Below are 17,199 nucleotides of genomic sequence, written 5' to 3' on the forward strand. Positions count from 1 at the left end.
ACGTTCTAGACATAACACATATGCAGCTGTGGCCACCTCTGATACTGCTGCGTTTAATAATGCACAGTGCAGGCATGATCACACATACTTGGAGAACTTTCATATCCTGACAGCTTGTGCAGAACTCGATGTGATCCACTACTGCTGAGTATCAGAGGTATGGGGCCGCCCATGTAATCCTATGAGACCTTCATTAGTTATAATCTAACTCACTAACTAGGGAGGGTGAAACATAGGTATATTTTAAATCTGTTTCCCGCTAGCATTATAAGATGCTTTCTCCCTTTGTATTTTATGGAATAGTAACAATGCTGACAACCTTGTTTCTGATAATATGTTTGCTTGTATTATCTAAGGTACTGCGCATGAGATCACGGCGTTAGAAATAAACATTTCAAACTTGCACGTGTCTCTATTTCCTCCTTGTTTTTTACTGGTGTAAGACTGTAACGAAAGAGTGCTCTTGTTAGCCACCTTGCCTGAGGTATCCTAAGTCGCATGTTCTGGGTTGACTAATCATTGGTGTTTTTGCTATAGGACGAAGAACCAATGAGTCACTGATGCTAGTCTGGTAGGGGGTTTGGGCACTAAGGTGGGTTTTGGTACACCCTAATTCACTGAGGTCCTAAGTCTCTATGCACAGTTCTGTGTAGGAGCAGAATCCCTGCAACATGGCGCCCAATGTGCTTTGATTGTATTTACGAGGTTCTTGAGTAGTGCTTATATCAGTCCTTAAGCCCCTCACTATCGTTACCGGTTAACGGTACTGACGGATAAACCTACCTATAGTTACATAGGTCTTTTCAAGCTTGAATCTATCAAAACTGTTTCTTTGGAATTACTACCCAGTTGTGCTACATAGATTCTTCATTGTATCACTATCTTACTGTGTCGTAATGGGTGACGTTGACATACCGCAGCATAGTCGCATAGCGGTTCGCAATCATGTGCAAACGTATAACGTCGGACTGGATGGCATGGCAGTAATCTTGGTTGTGAGTGCTGAAGTAGCTTACCATTTTGAGATCTTTTACTCGTGGGTGACCTTCCCTGCTGTGAATGCAAATACTGGTGTGTTTCACACATATACTCACACAGCCGTGCCCGCAGAATATGTTCTTTATAGGACACAGGAAGTTCCAATAAATGCTTGGCAGCACCGAGTTTGGTTTAATGGCGCCCTTCCCTACTCTTGAACTACAACTAGATTAGGTCCTTTGTTCATTCCAGGCGCTTCTTGGCCTGTTTTGGCTGGATTTACATCCCATCCTCAAGCAGGAGCGGTTCCCGTAGCAGATCTAAGATGCCTACATACTGTAGCGATTAGTGATATTAGGTCCTTGGTACAATACATTACCCGCAATATCCTGGGCGGGACCCCAGGTGTTGCGGAACTTCCAGCCGGACCGAGCGGAATGAAACTTAGTCCTGTAATGGTTAATGCGGTAATGGGCAAGAGTCCTCAAGATGAGGATGATATGCCTTTCTGGCTGCCGAGAAATTTGACCAGCTGGAAGCAGTATTTCCTAACACGACTCCTGTTGAAAAACACAGGATTCTTACAATTAGTTTGCTGAAAGACTTGATACCGGAGGCTGGTGATTGTGACTCATGGGGTAAGATTTTTGCAGCAGTGTATACGAGGTGCTTCGGCACTCCGTCAATGACTGTCCTTCCCGCTGTCATTAAACGTGTTCAAGATGAGCACGGACCTGAGGCAGCGGCTGAATTGGGGATGAGACTATCCAGCACTTTTGACGTAGTTTCTGATCTCCTACTTACAGATGTCAAGGGAGATGCCGTAAGCTTTCAGGTGTCTAACGCGTTGCAGGCTGTTCCCGATAAACCCCGACAGTTAATGAGAATTATTACGGCGGCTTATAAGACCGTGGGCCATAATAGTTTGGGTGTCAAGCCTTTCTCTACTAAGGAGAAAAAGCAACCCCAAGGGCCGAAGTCAGAAAATGATGAACAGTCCAAATCCAAAAAGCAGAATTGGACTAAGAAAAAAAAACAGGTTAAACAACAACAGAAGCAGAAGTCATGTCCTGCATCTCCCTGCATCTACAGAACGTGTTTATGACTTGCGCGACCGTGCGACGATAAAATCACCTGATCGTTTTCAGGTTTCTGAACAACACTCTCCTCGTTCTTTTCAGGACTCATCGGCATCATCGACCGGTGGTTGAGGAGGCGACAGAGGTCTGGGTGGCCAGCAAAGTCGCGACCAACCCAGCCCGAAAATGGCAAGGGCAAGCAGGATGATTCTACACCGAAAAGACCCCAATTTCAGAAAAAGAAAGTCGCCGCATTAACTGCGATATATGCCACAGATAGTGAGAACGCAGCTTCGGAATCAGACATGGGCGCTGATGTTGTTGCACAGCGCGGCAAAGATTACCATAGTGTGAGAGGCCCTACGTCCACTACTGAAGGTGACAGCGACTGACTGTTATGTTGTTGTGGAGACAGCGGATACCAGAGTAGCTCCCCCTGATAGACTTTATGAAATAGTCCTTTAATTGAAGGTGACATACAACGTACCATAAAAGGGGTATTTTGGAAAAATCTTACAACTACCTATGACATCTTGTTATCGGAGGCTGACTGGCCCCCACCTTTTGTTCTCACAGCTCTGGGAGGGGAGGAGGTAATCCTCCCTAGTTTTGTGCACACAGTCTCGAAGGAGCATGCGCTGAATTTTGCAGAAGAGTGGGCTAAAGCCCTTGCCCTCTGTACCATACGCACTGTAGTTGGGATAGATTTTCCCTACACCACGAGATTCCCTTACAGTCTCTGCCACAGCCTCAACCTCAATATCCCATCCGACGTGAAGCAAAGGCTTCCGTAGCGGAAATCCTTGAACAATTGGAATATCAAGGTGGGATTGAAGCTTGTGTGTCACCGATGAATAACACACTTTTTACTGTGACCAAGCCAGACGGATCTTACCGTTTGATATTGGACTATCGGCATTTGAACTAGCATTGCCGTACCTGTGCAGTACAGAATACCCACGGCTCTACTCTAGTAAAGGGTCTTGTGCAAAAACGGTTTTAAACCACACTTGACATATCCAACGTTTTAATTGCCCCCAATTTGGGTGGTCTGAGTTCCCAATGGACCAGTTTTACTTGTGGAGGCAAACAACGCCATTTCAAGCACTTGGCTATCGGCTATAAGAATAGTCCAGGTGTGTTTTCTGCCTGTATAGTCTCTCTCTTCGAGAGAGTTGACCCAGATGCGTGTTCGTATGCGGATGACATCTATCTCACAGACGATGAAATTTGGGCGCATCTGTGTCACGTTGAGCGCATAATTTGTAACTTTGCGGACTTCAGTTACAAGTTCAACTTTGCAAAGTCTCACATTGCAGAGTACACAGTGTTGTTCCTGGGCTATGAGCTAAACAAAGGGTTGAGGATTGGATCCTCACTTCTTGGAGAAATGCGCACAGCTGCGCACTCCTACAACACTGAAAAAATTACAGTCCTAGCTGGGATTTTTTAATTTCGGGCATACATATATTCCCAAATATGCCCAGCGTATCAAGCCATTGCATGCCTTGATACAACCTACTTTTACCAAATCATGCTGGCTGCCTGAACATTCAACCATTTTGTAGTCATTGCAGGCTGATCTTCTAGAATCTAAATTCTTACTGACTCGTGATAACCACACCAACCTGGTGATAAGAATCATCCCTGAGGCGGTGAGTTTCACATACCTTACTTTTAGCGAAGGTGACACAGTGCCTATCGCTTACAAGTCACATCTGTACACTTCGGCTGAAATGCGGTTTTCCACTGTGGAAAAAGTTTTGACAGCAGTGCAAATGGCGATTCTTAAGAAACGTGCACTGTGGCAGGGAAAACACATGTTTTGTTTTTACCCCGTATCCTACACTAGAGGTAGTGACGAAAGCTAGTGTACCTAATTCTAAAGCTTTGCACCACGGTGGATACAATGGGCATCATCAGTGACATTTCCGGATGTCACATTTATTTTTGATGCCTCCTTACAGTCACAAGAGTTTTTGCAGTATGAGTTTGTTCATCCTGCTCCGTTGACTATGCGGCCTTTGGAGGATTTCCATTGTATCATTTACACTGATGGTTCAGCGCAAGTTGCGCATGGGTCTAAGCACGCATATGTCTCAGCTTGCCCCATTGTCGTAGGTACCATGGTGAATGATGAATTCAAGTCCGATGTCGTACATACGCAGACATTAGGGGACTGTACAGCACAATTGGCGGAGCTCCGTGCTCTGATGCTTGCATTGGAGTATGAAGATCCTGGTGCGACTACTCTAATTGTGAGTGACTCTTACTAATGTGGCCAGTCTTACAATGAAAACCTGTTCTTTTGGATTCAGAATGATTTTCGGGATTCCAAGGGTAGCACAATAAAACATAAAATATTCTGGGTCCGAGTGGCTGAACTTAAAGAGCAGCTGCCACTCGTGTATGTAATTCATACTCTTGGTCATCAACGTGTGGGAGTTCATGCTGTTGGCAATAGTTTGGCCGATGAGGCTGCAAAAACAGCAGTTTCAACATATTTGGTTGCAGCAGTTACACATTCCAAAAGTAAGATTGATGATGACATCTTTGCAGCAATTGCTGCTTTTGAGAAGGGAAGTAAATATCGTAAGGGATTTCCTTTGAAGTATTCCTATCATTTAAGTCCTGATAAAGTTCCTTATGTGAAAATACCTGACGTTGGTGAAATATTTATTCCCAACGCGGATCGCAGGTCCACACTGATTACAGCTGCCCACAAGGGTGTTGCATCTGCCCATGCAGGCGTTTCGGCTACCGTATCTCAGTTAAAACAACGTTTCTGGTGGCTGGGACTGTACAAACAGAAGCGAGACTATGTGCTTCAATGTGACATTTGTCAGCAGATAAAGCCTTTGACTGCAATGCGTCCGCCACAGACACAGTTGTACATTTCTAATAGACCACTTGGTTGTGTTAATTTAGATCACTGAGGTCCTTTTTCTTCTGATACTGCGTATAATTATATCTTAGTTGCAGTTACAAGCTACATTTGCTCCCGGTGGGCAAGAGGATTCAGTTCAAGGCACTCTGTCTGGCCTTCAAAATCGTAAAAACCGCCTCCCCCCCTATGCTATGCCCCCTCCTGACAGAGTACATCCCCAGGAGGTCACTTCGTTCTGAAGGACAACATCTTGCGGTCATTCCCCGCACTAAACTAGCCAGGATGGGCGGCCGAGCCTTCAGCCTGCTGGCCGCCAAACTCTGGAACAGACTACCGGAAACCATCCGTGGCATGCAGGATCTTCTGGCCTTCAGGAAAGCCATCAAAACTCACCTCTTTCAATGACCTTTCTCTTTCCCTCTTCTGTGTCCTTCCCGTCTGCCTCCAGTCTTCCATACAGCGCCCGGACGCCCCTTGGCTGGGGCAGCTGAGCGCTATACAAATCCCCATAACATAACATAACATAACATAAACATAACAGTTGATTCTTGTACACGCTTTGATTGGGTATGGCCACACCGCAGCGTTGATTCGCGATCTGTCTTAGGAGACTTGCGTTTCTTTGTAGGAATTTTTGCCTGTTGCACCTTCCATTTGGATCAGGGTCCAGCATTCGCCTTTAAAGCGCACAAGGATGCCATGATTTCATTGGGGGTCCAAGTCAAGTTTTCGTCTCCATACAGGCCTGAGGGTATTAGTGTTGTGGAATGAATGAACCAAGATTTAAAGCTGTCTTTGACAGCCAGGGTTATAGGTACTGGCAGGAAATGGCTAGCCCATCTCAAAAGCGTACAACGTGCACTTAATAATCTCCCTAGTAGGTCTCAGGGTGGGCGGACCCCATTCGAAATGCTCTTTGGTATCAAAATGTTCATCCCGGACCTTGAAGGTCTAGACCGGGCGGCGGCTGCTGCCCCCTTTGACGTAGATGAACATTGTCATTTTTACAGAATCTACAAGAGACGAGAGACAGTCTTGCAAGGGAAAACTTGCCCTCCACATTTGAAGCTGCGTTGCAGATTCCGGTAGTTGGCTGGCTACCCCGAGTTGGAGAACTGGTTCAAGAGAAGATCGAAAACAAGAAAGAATTTGGTCCCTCATATCGAGCTCCAGTTCCTGTACTTGGCGTGCAGGGCACAAGAACAGTCATTTTACCTCCGCTTCCAGGTCATAAAGAAAAAAGGTACATCTCCATTGACAATGTCAAATTACACAGAGTGGCTGATTCTTCTTAATATGACACTTGCGGTTTCCAGTCCATCTATATTAAGACATTCAGTTCTGGCCCAGGCTCTTAACACCACGCCTGATGTTGCACTTGAGATGCCTGCGGTTTCCAGTCCTTTATTGAGTTCTCCACCTGATGCTCGTCTTGATGAAGACGGCTGGAATGCCAGAAACCGGTCCTCGGAGGCTTGTTTCCGGTCAAGGGAAGACATGGCTTGGCAGTTCGGGCTGGAGTGTTCCCATGAGGCACAGGGTCAGACTGATTTGCATATAGCCATGTCTGAACTGGGGTGGCAGAGTGGGCTAAAGAACGGTGATGGATTAAACCCAGATCTTTTGACTGGGTGTGAGTGTTTGATTGATTCAGATGCTCCGTCCATCACCACCCCCTTTTGCACCGCTTTTGGCCACCATATGTGTGGCAGGGTGTGCTCAGACGTGAGTTCCTTGCTCCCTTTGCCACTGGATTCAAGCAAGCTGGGCTAAAGGCGGCTGGAATGCCAGAAACCGGTCCTCGGAAGCTTGTTTCCAGTCCAGGGAAGACATGGCTTGGCAGTTCGGGCTGGACTGTTCCCATGAGGCACAGGGTCAGTCTGATTTGCATATAGCCATGTCTGAACTGGGGTGGCAGAGTTGGCTAAAGAACGTGATGGATTAAACACAGATCTTTTGACTGGGTGTGAGTGTTTGATTGATTCAGATGCTCCGTCCATCACCACCCCCTTTTGTACCGCTTTTGGCCACCATAAGTGTGGCAGGGTATGCTCAAACGTGAGTCCTTGCTCCCTTTGCCACTGGATTCAAGCAAGCCGGGCTGAAGATGGCTGGAATGCCAGAAACCGGTCCTCGGAAGCTTTTTTTCGGTCCAGGGAAGACATGGCTAGGCAGTTTAGGCTGGACTGTTCCCATGAGGCACAGGGTCAGACTGATTTGCATATAGCTATGTCTGAACTGGGGTGGCAGAGTGGGCTAAAGAACGGTGATGGATTAAACCCAGATCTTTTGACTGGGTGTGAGTGTTTGATTGATTCAGATGCTCCGTCCGTCGCCACCCCCTTTTGTACCGATTTTGGTCACCATAAGTGTGGCAGGGTATGCTCAGACGTGAGTCCCTTGCTCCCTTGGCCACTGGATTCAAGCAAGCCGGGCTGAAGACGGCTGGAATGCCAGAAACCGGTCCTCGGAAGCTTGTTTCCGGTCCAGGGAAGACATGGCTTGGCAGTTCGGGCTGGACTGTTCCCATGAGGCACAGGGTCAGACTGATTTGCATATAGCCATGTCTGAACTGGGGTGGCAGAGCGGGCTAAAGAAAGGTGATGGATTAAACCCAGATCTTTTGGCTGGGTGTGAGTGTTTGATTGATTAAGATGCTCCGTCCATCACCACCCCCTTTTATACCGATTTTGGTCGCCATAAGTGTGGCAGGGTATGCTCAGACGTGAGTCCCTTGCTCCCTTTGCCACTGGATTCAAGCAAGCCGGGCTGAAGACGGCTGGAATTCCAGAAACCGGTCCTCGGAAGCTTGTTTCCGGTCCAGGGAAGACATGGCTTGGCAGTTCGGGCTGGACTGTTCCCATGAGGCACAGGGTCAGACTGATTTGCATATAGCCATGTCTGAACTGGGGTGGCAGAGTGGGCTAAAGAACGGTGATGGATTAAACTCAGATCTTTTGACTGGGTGTGAGTGTTTGATTGATTCAGAAGCTCCGTCCATCACCACCCCCTTTTGTACCGCGCATGAGAACACGGCATTAGAAATAAATTTTTCAAACTTGCACGTGTCCTCTTTTACTCCCTGTTTTGGACTGGTATGAGAGTATAACGAAAGAGTGTTCATGTGTTCCACATTGCCTGAGGAAATCTAAGTTCCATGTTCTGGGTTGTCTAATCATTGGTATTTTGGAAGAGCCAATGAGACACTGATGCTAGTCTGGTAGGGGATGTTGGGTACTAAGGTGAGTTTTGGTACACCCTAATTCACTGAGGTTCCAAGTCTCTATGCACAGTTCTGTGTAGGAGCCGAAACCCTGCTACATGGGTACTATTAGTATGCTTTCGAAGCAGGTTTTTGTACCAGAGTAAGCACTATAGACTAGGTCCTTTGACTGAATCTTATAGTATGTAAATATCTGGAGCTTTCAAATGATCACCTGTAGATGGCCTTTGTGGACCGGCCAGATGCTTTTGACCTAGTCCCCAGACAACAACTTTGGTTCACTTTGGCTGCAATGGGCATTGATTCTGGATTACTAGATGTTCTTATCAGATTTCATGACAAGAACTGTGCTCAAATAGAATACGTAAATTAAGGGGCCGGGGGCAAGCTCACCGACCACACACCAATAGATTGTGGAGTGCGAAGGGTTTATGTGCTCGCCCCTACCTTGTTTCCCCTTTATATAAATGATGTTGTCAATTTTCTAAATACCTTTGTCCATGACTCACCTAGATTGGAGGGCTCTCTTGTTTTGATATTACTATTCGCAGATGACACCCTGCTACTACTGTGTACCCCGGCTGAGCTACAAAATAAGCTCCGAAAATTTGCTGATTACCTTGAGACCCGAGGTCTGGAAGTAAATATCTCTAAGAGAGAGATTATGGCGTATATCATATATCTTGTAGAAGAGGGTTCCATCAGAGGGGGATGAAACTGCAATTAGTAGATAATTTTGACTAGGTGTCTGGATAGACAAACTAATGCCTGAAAGTCTGAAATATGAAAATCAGATATGTCCTTACCAGGCACGGCCCGTGCCGGGCGTTATACTGGGGCGGTGACGTCAGGCAGGGGAGGGTCAGGGTGGGGGGTTGTAAAATGCGGGATATGGACCATTAGAAGTAAGTAATGAAAAAAGATAGAAAAAAACGAATTTCATTGCCCACGCTGCACCACATTTGGGATGCAGAGTGGGCAACGAAATTCGGTTTTTTTCCCGGTACTTACCTCTAATGGTCCATATCCCGCATTTTACAACCCCCCACGCTGACCCTCCCCTGCCTGATGTCACCGCCCCAGTATAACGCCTGGCATCGGCTGTGCCTGGTCCTTACTCCACAGATTGTGCCTCTGCAGTTATCAAGAGATATCAAGCCACCACCCCAAAATCGATCTCTCCAGTCATTTAAGTACACAGGATAAAGGTACAGACTCCTACTCTTTATGGTACAGAAATCTATGGTGCAGGAAACACGGGCGGCATGATATCTAAATAAAATAGCTTTATAAAATCTCTATTCAGTCTGTCCAAAAGGACCCCAAGCATTCCCTTGTTGTTTGAAACAGATCTCAAAAGGATTGGTTACTTAGCTATTTAAAACCTCTACTTTTCTGGGTAACATTATGGTAAACTCCAGAACTGTCCTCCTATAGGTCGGGATTGGAACAGGTAATGAACACAGGAAATTGTAATCTCATTCCAAGGTTTTCACACATTAAACTTCATTTTAGCAACTTAGGTTTGAGAATTTATTTGAGTAACATTTCCCTGATAAACAGCAACACCAAAGCAGTTGTTAAAGAGGCATTTAGGAAAAACACCATTGATTCATACCATCGCAGTGCTAAATCAGCAGGGCTGGTTGATGATTTTCCATCTATCAAACCTGCAACTGTGATGAACCTTATATCGTATACTTGCCACCATAGGCCCGCACCCTGTTTATGAAACTTAGACTAGGCACACTGCTGGTGAATAAATGTACCTGTAAATGGAAACCTAATATAGCAATTCTAAACCATTAAACTGCACGTTTTGAAATGAGGCAACAGAGGATGCCGAGCATGTATTTTGCCCTGCATACTCAAGACCAAGATGGTCCTCAGGTGTTTAGTTTGTAAAAAAGATAAGTGCCAGGGCCCTCATCAGGAGGCCACTGCAACTTGTACTATACATTGACCCTGCCAGGGCTAGCAAAGACCGTACCCACACAACTGCAAAGCATTTCACTCATACAAGTGTGACAATTCATATTATTCCAGCCCCCCCCCCCCCTCCCAAAGCTATATTTAAAAAAATGGCTTGACCGGCAGGTATTAGCCATTTTAACGTATATTGAATTAATATACAACTCTTGTTCTGCTCATCCATAAATTAGATAGTGTCACCATGTAGCAGACTGTCATAAGTGCCAGTGCCGAGTACCGGAAACTACCGGCTCAAATTTCGCACTGCGGTCCGCCAGGAAGACTATCTGTATCTCTTTGGGCGTGAGACATTTAAAGTATCATAACAAATGTTTTGACGGACTGTAGTCCAGGTTCCAGGTTTTATAATCTTTATTTCGATTTAAGAAATCATAAAAGACACATTGTAACATATTTTAAAAATGTCAATTTTTTTTAAATAGTCTTAACAATATACATTTGTAATAATTATAATTTAAGAACACCACAACATCAACTTAATACAATAACTAAGCGAAATAAGATAGAACTAAACAAAGCAAAACGAAACAAGACCACATTAAAAAAATTAAAATGTTATTAAACTACATGAAATACAAAGACAGACCTGTCCAAAGCATAAAGAATTTTATAAACTTCGAAGGGTTTGGGAATATACAATTAAGCAAAACCATTCCTAATACATGATACATAATATATTATTATCCTATGTTAAAGAGGGAGAAAAACAGTTGGTCTTATAGTGGGGGCATCGGAGACTCTATCAGGGAGTTTATCTACTTTTTGACCTGATAATCAATGCCCACCCTAAGAACTTGGCTAAGCTCACCACAATCACCTCAGAGGTGTTGGTTCTTAAAACCCAAATGGCCTCTGCAGACTTTCTAAAAGGGAGGCGCTGAAACAGGGGTTTTAGCCATTTAGTTCGCGGTGCTGAGTAGATAGGACAGGCAAACAAAAAATGGCCCTCGGTTTCCTTATGACTTGGACACCATCTACAAAATTCAGTGGCACCATTAGTCCACTTATTTGTGAAGGTGTTTAGTGGCAAAGCTCCTACCCGAAACTGATGGTAGAGTTTCTTGTCTAGCGGTTTGGTAATAACATCCCAATATGACTCAAGGGAGGGATCCAACTTGAAGGTCAGAAACCTTCCCGTGAGACTAGTGGAGCTGAAGACAGAAACACGTGTTTGCCGGAGCGAAGCCCAATACAATGCCTTGAATTCCAGTTTAGAGGGAAAGGTGCTAGTGCTAGGAGATGTCCACAACTGTTCCAGCCCCATGTCTACTAGAATGTTTTTAACCATTTGAAGCCAAGGGATTCTCCCGGTACCCCCGATTGACCTGACTTCAGCCAGTTCCTTTGCAAAAAGGGTGAGATCGGGGGAGGTCCATATACGCCTCCAGAAGGCCACCAGTCTAAATCTAGCCATCTCATTAATGGGAAGGCACCCCAGATCTAAACAAAGGGGTATGGATGGGGTCGATTGGGGTAGTCCTATTAAGTTCCGTAAAAACTTACACTGGGTTTTAAATAAACTAGAGAGATCCATGTAACCCCAGAGGTCAGCACCATATAAGATTGCTGAATTATTCTTGGTGTCATAAATCTTAAGTGCTGGGGTAACCCGTTCTGTAATTGATCTCTTTTGCTCATTTAATAAACAACCAGTAAGTCGGGCAAGCTTAAGCTGTTGGGCACCGACTTGGTCTTTCTATCTCAGACGACGGTCAAGAGTAACCCCCAAGTATGTCATAGTCTCAACTTGTTCCAGGTTGACTCCACTCATGCTTACAGAGCTCCGGACAGGATGGTTCCTTGTAAGGACCATAAACTTGGTTTTGCCCACGTTTACATTAAGGTCATTAATGACACAGAACTCCTCAAAGCGGTCCAACGCCCGCTGTAGTCCGCTACGTGTTCTTGAGAGGAGTAGGGTGTCATCGGCGAAGATGAGCATTGGGAACCTTGTCCCTGCCAGCAAAGGGGCATCAGTGGGAGTGTCTGCAAAGAATTTGACTACCTGATCAATGAATAAAAGGAAGAGTGTAGACGCCAGGACGCACCCCTGACGGACACCTCGGGTTACGGAAAAAGGTTCCGTCACTTGTCCCTGGCCACCCCACCTCACCCTAGCATAGTTGTCTTCATGCATTTTAACTATTAGATCAAGTAGCTCCAAGGGTATTCCCAATTCCCTCAGGACACCCCACAGTTTGCCCCTCGGCACTAGATCGAAGGCAGACTTCAGATCGATGAACGCTGCAAAGATGGTACAACCGCCAAGCAGGACCACCTTCCAGTAGATCAGACAAAATCTGAACACCTGGTCGATGGTACTCGTTCCCGATCTGAAGCCCGCCTGCATGGGAGATAGTATGTCCTCTAGTTCGACCCAACCTTGGACCCTGCCCAGAACCATGTGTGCAATGATTTTTTGAATGCAGTCAATGAGACTAATAGGGCGATAATTGCCCGGGTTAGACCTGTCACCTTTTTTATGTATTGGGAGTATCTCCGCCCCCTTCAACGACTTGGGAAATCTGGATCCTTTGGCTATTGCATTAGCAATCTTTGTTATGTAGGGCACCCAAAGGGCGGGGTTAAAACAGTTTAGTCACTAACCCATGCACTCAGTGAGACTCATTTAATCACTCTCTCATACAGTCAGTCATGCACCTACTAAATGCTTCATCCAGACACTTATACATACACTCATTCTTTAATATGTAAGACATATTTTAACTTTACAGAAACATACAGTCACTGGATGTTGTCATCAGTGATGTCATCAGTGATGTCATTTGAGATGTCATCAGTGATGTCATCAGTGATGTCACTGACCATGTCATGAATGATGTAATATGTGACATCATCAGCAGTGGGTTGCGGTTGCGCGATATATAGTTATTGCATCTAACTATATATGCGAATTTCTATGGTTTTGTGCGAGTAAATTAAGGTTTTGTAAATGCTAATCCCTAACTATACATGGGCTAAAACCTATGGTTTTTTCAGTGAATTGCAATGGTTTTTTAATAGCAAATATCAAAAGCTGTCAAATGTCAAGTACGTGATAGGTAAAAACGTTTTCGTGTTTATGCACGCTGATGTGCTTTGAACGCTGCCCCCCCCCTCTTTTCTCTTAGTAGTACTCTCTCTTTGCAGATAGTGAAGGGTAGTTAACGCAGGCCTTTGCCCCCGTTGTAATCCATCGTGCCTGCTTGTCTCTCCATTTGATTGATTGTTATCCAAGCATTTTCTGTTTTAGAATTGATTCTCTTTGGTTCATTCTCTATTTACAAAGAAGCACAAAGTCGCAATACTCTGTTTAGTCTTTGCAGATAGTGAAAAATCGTGTAAAAAAACAAAAGTAATCGAGCAAAATCAGTAGGCCACTAATGAGATCTCTTTTTGACCTCGCTAAAATAGAAACATTAGGAACAACCCTTCATGAGAAATACGAAAATAGTGAGATGAACTGAGCTCCACACCATGATGGCTGCAAGACAGCTCGGCTCCGCCACCCACCCCGCCCAAAATAACGATAAACCTTATGCAAATATTATAAATATATACAACACACCAGCAAAGTAACAGGGTAAAACATTTTATTAAATAACTATTTACATAACTATTTTATACTTTTTGTTGCCTGATCCGGCTAGCTCAATCGATCGAGCATGAAACTCATGCACTCTGATAGCAAGCGTTGCTGATGATGCTATGCAGACAAAAACTGGTTTTCAGTTTGTACATTCTTCAAGATTTTTCCATCCAAGGCTGGTTGAGAGTTTGTAGAACAATGGCTTCAGATTTTCAACATACGGTGTGGTGGCGCGGACTGGGAGGGGCGCTTGGCCCCTGCCCCCTCCCCAAGTCGTGTTGCCCTGGTGTGGCCTAAGATCGCCCCCGACATAGGCGGCCTGCTCCCGGGGTCCGGCGGAACTTTTTGCCTTTTGATGACTCTTCCATTCTGGACCTTGTCCCACAATCCGTTTGACCTGAAGACACGCTGTAGTGGGGCGCCCCTTTACCGTTTCAGTTGCCATTTCGCCCGCTTTTGCTACACTGTGCCTCTTCCGCCATTCAGCTGTTTACCGCCCGCTCTTGCGACTACAGCGTCTCGCTCACCATGTAGTTGAGTTGCTCCCACTCTTGCGATGCAGCGATAGGCGGCTGCCACAAGACTCTCCAAATGGCGGCCGGCTCTTCAGATTTGGGCGTGATCCACTAAAATGGCCCTGGGACACCTTGGAACTCGGACACTTGTCTGCTAGGGCTTGGGCCCCATTCTCGAAAGCGTCCCCTGAGCCTTGAAGATTCTACAAAAGTCTTGGGGGCCCCCGACTCCCACAGGCTTCTGATGGGGAGCGGCTGCCATGATTGCTTGTGGAATGGCCACGACTGAGCTACGAGATGGTGGTGCTCTCATGCTGATGCCAGCTTCAGTCTGAAACATCCAGAAACACTGTAGACTACCAATTCGATCAGTTCCGGTAGCGCCCCAACGTGATCCGGTAGGGAAGAACTTACCCTCCCCTCTTTGACTGATGGTTCTTGTTGCCTGTCCCTTCTGTTGTCATTTAACATAACTTTTTAGACTGCTGAAAGGGGTTGTGTTCCGACCTCTGGTTGGTGGAGACATTTTGAGTATATTCTGGACCTACGTTGTCGCGTAATGCATTATATGACACGCCGCGTTAGCGCACCCGGAAGTGCTCCGGTGCGCAAAGTGCAGCTTCCCGGAAGCGATCCGGGGCGCGGCGCGTAACGTAAGCATAACAGGTCATGTGACTTGTTTATAAAACTTTTCATTGGTTCATTTTACTTTTGTTATTCTAATGATGAAAGGCTTGGTCATATGACCTAAAAATTACGCTTTTTATTGCTTTCGAACTTTATTTTTTCTTAAACATATATGTTATAATGTTCCAGGCTAATGTACTTTCCCGGAAAATTTACAACTGTCCTGCAAGTAAAATATATTCCTTTTTCTAGCAAAAGGGCGTTTCTTCGTCCCATGACGGAGCCGTTGAGCAAAAGATGCTCGGCCTGCTGTCTTAGTCGCCGATACGCCTGAATATCAGATTCTTATCGATCACTTTATGTTGCAGGAGTAAAAAACACAACAGCCCTTGACCATTTATCTTTACTGCGTTCCTGCGTATTATACCTTTTATCCGTCATGTAATTGGACTGCTTTATTTCACTTGCCTTTTACTGATTCGAAAACAGTGACTAAAATTTAAAACTTTACCAATGTAAATACTACTACCATGTTTTGTTTTAAAAACCTTTATTGTGAAAATGTCAGTATACAAATACGGGCCTATAACCACGTGGGCCGGCCACGGAGCAAACTGGAATCGTATATGATAAGGAGACATTTACACTGTAGAGGAACGTAACGAGCGGGCCATTACGTTGCAAGAACGAAGGTGTCTAACAGTTGCGGAATCGGTGGACGTACATTTTGTAATTAAAATACGACAGGGCCACTTACAATAACATTTTCTAGATATACATTTGCGGGCAAGTACCATGGGTGACGTTAATTCGAACTTTCAATAGTACAGTAATCAATAACACATCAGAACTTAATATCAATAAGGATGTCGAAATATTCAATCAATTCTCGTCCCCGCCCGCCATGTGCTTCAAAACTGCATACGTATCTCGTGATATCAAAGATGTACAACCAGTACACAACAAGGAGTTACGAGTCCCATTTATACCGGCGCCATTTTGGGCGAGGCCGGGCAGGTCCAGGATATAGTCAAAATGTCTCCACCAACCAGCGGTCGGACCAGAACCCCTTTCGGCAGTCAAAAAAGGTTCAGTTAAATGACAACAGAAGAGATAGGCAACAAGAACCAACAGTCAAAAGAGGGGAGGGCAAGATCTGAAGCCATTGTTCTACAAACTCTCAACCAGCCTTGGATGGAAAAATCCTGAAGAATGTACAAACTGAAAACCAGTTTTTGTCTGTATAGAATCACCAGCAACGCTTCAGTCAGCTTTGTGTGAAGCCGCCATTTTGATTCAATCAATAGCGTCCCCCTGCACACATTCAGGGACCTGGTTGTGTCTTCAGGTCAAACGGATTGTGGGACAAGATGCAGAAAGGAAATGGAAAAAAGTTCCGCCAGACCTCGGAAGCCGGCCGCCTATGTCATGGGCGATCTTTGGCCACACCAGGGCAATAGTGAAGCTGAAGCAGGTGCAAATAAGCTTCAGACAGTGTTACAAGCACTGCTCAGAACTCTCAACTATGGCACCCAACATCCAGGACTTGCCATCTGGATCTTGGCGCCTTGTGCTGGTTCCGACCTATTCACACATCAGTCCGCTACTGACACTACCTCATAAGCCAACGGGGCACCCCACGCCGACTTTCGGCGCAGCATTGTAGGATGGCCACACCAGTGCGACAACTTGCTGAACACCACCTCGGTGCCATCCGGATCTTGGCGCGTTGTGCTGCCTTCGGCCTATTCGCACATCAGTCCGCTACTGATGCCGCCTCACGTGCCAACGGATTTTCTACGCTTTTTATAGCAGCGCGTAATGTAAGCATAACAGGTCATGTGACTTGTTTATAAAACTTTTCATTGGTTCATTTTACTTTTGGTTTCCTAATGATAGAAGGCTTGATCATATTTCCCAAACGATGAAAGCCCCACCTTGTTTCTGGATGTTTCAGACTGAAGCTGGCGTCAGCATGAGAGCACCACCATCTCGTGGCTCCGCCGTGGTCATTCCGCGAGCAATCATGGCAGCCGCTCCCCACCGGAAGCCTGCAGGAGTCGGGGGCCCCCAAGACTTTTGTAAAATCTTCAAGGCTCAGGGGACATCCGAGTTCCAAGGTGTCCCAGGGCCATTTTAGTGGACCAGGCCCAAATCCGAAGAGCCGTCCGCCATTTTAAGAGTCCTGTGGCAGCCGCCTATCACTGCACTGCAAGAGTGGGCGCAACTCAACTACATGGTGAGCGAGACGCTGTAGCCGCAAGAGCGGGCGATAAACAGCTGAATGGAGGATGAGGCACTGTCGCAGG

Source organism: Lissotriton vulgaris, chromosome 5 (assembly GCF_964263255.1).
Source record: "Lissotriton vulgaris chromosome 5, aLisVul1.2, whole genome shotgun sequence".
Classification (NCBI taxonomy): Eukaryota; Metazoa; Chordata; class Amphibia; order Caudata; family Salamandridae; genus Lissotriton; species Lissotriton vulgaris.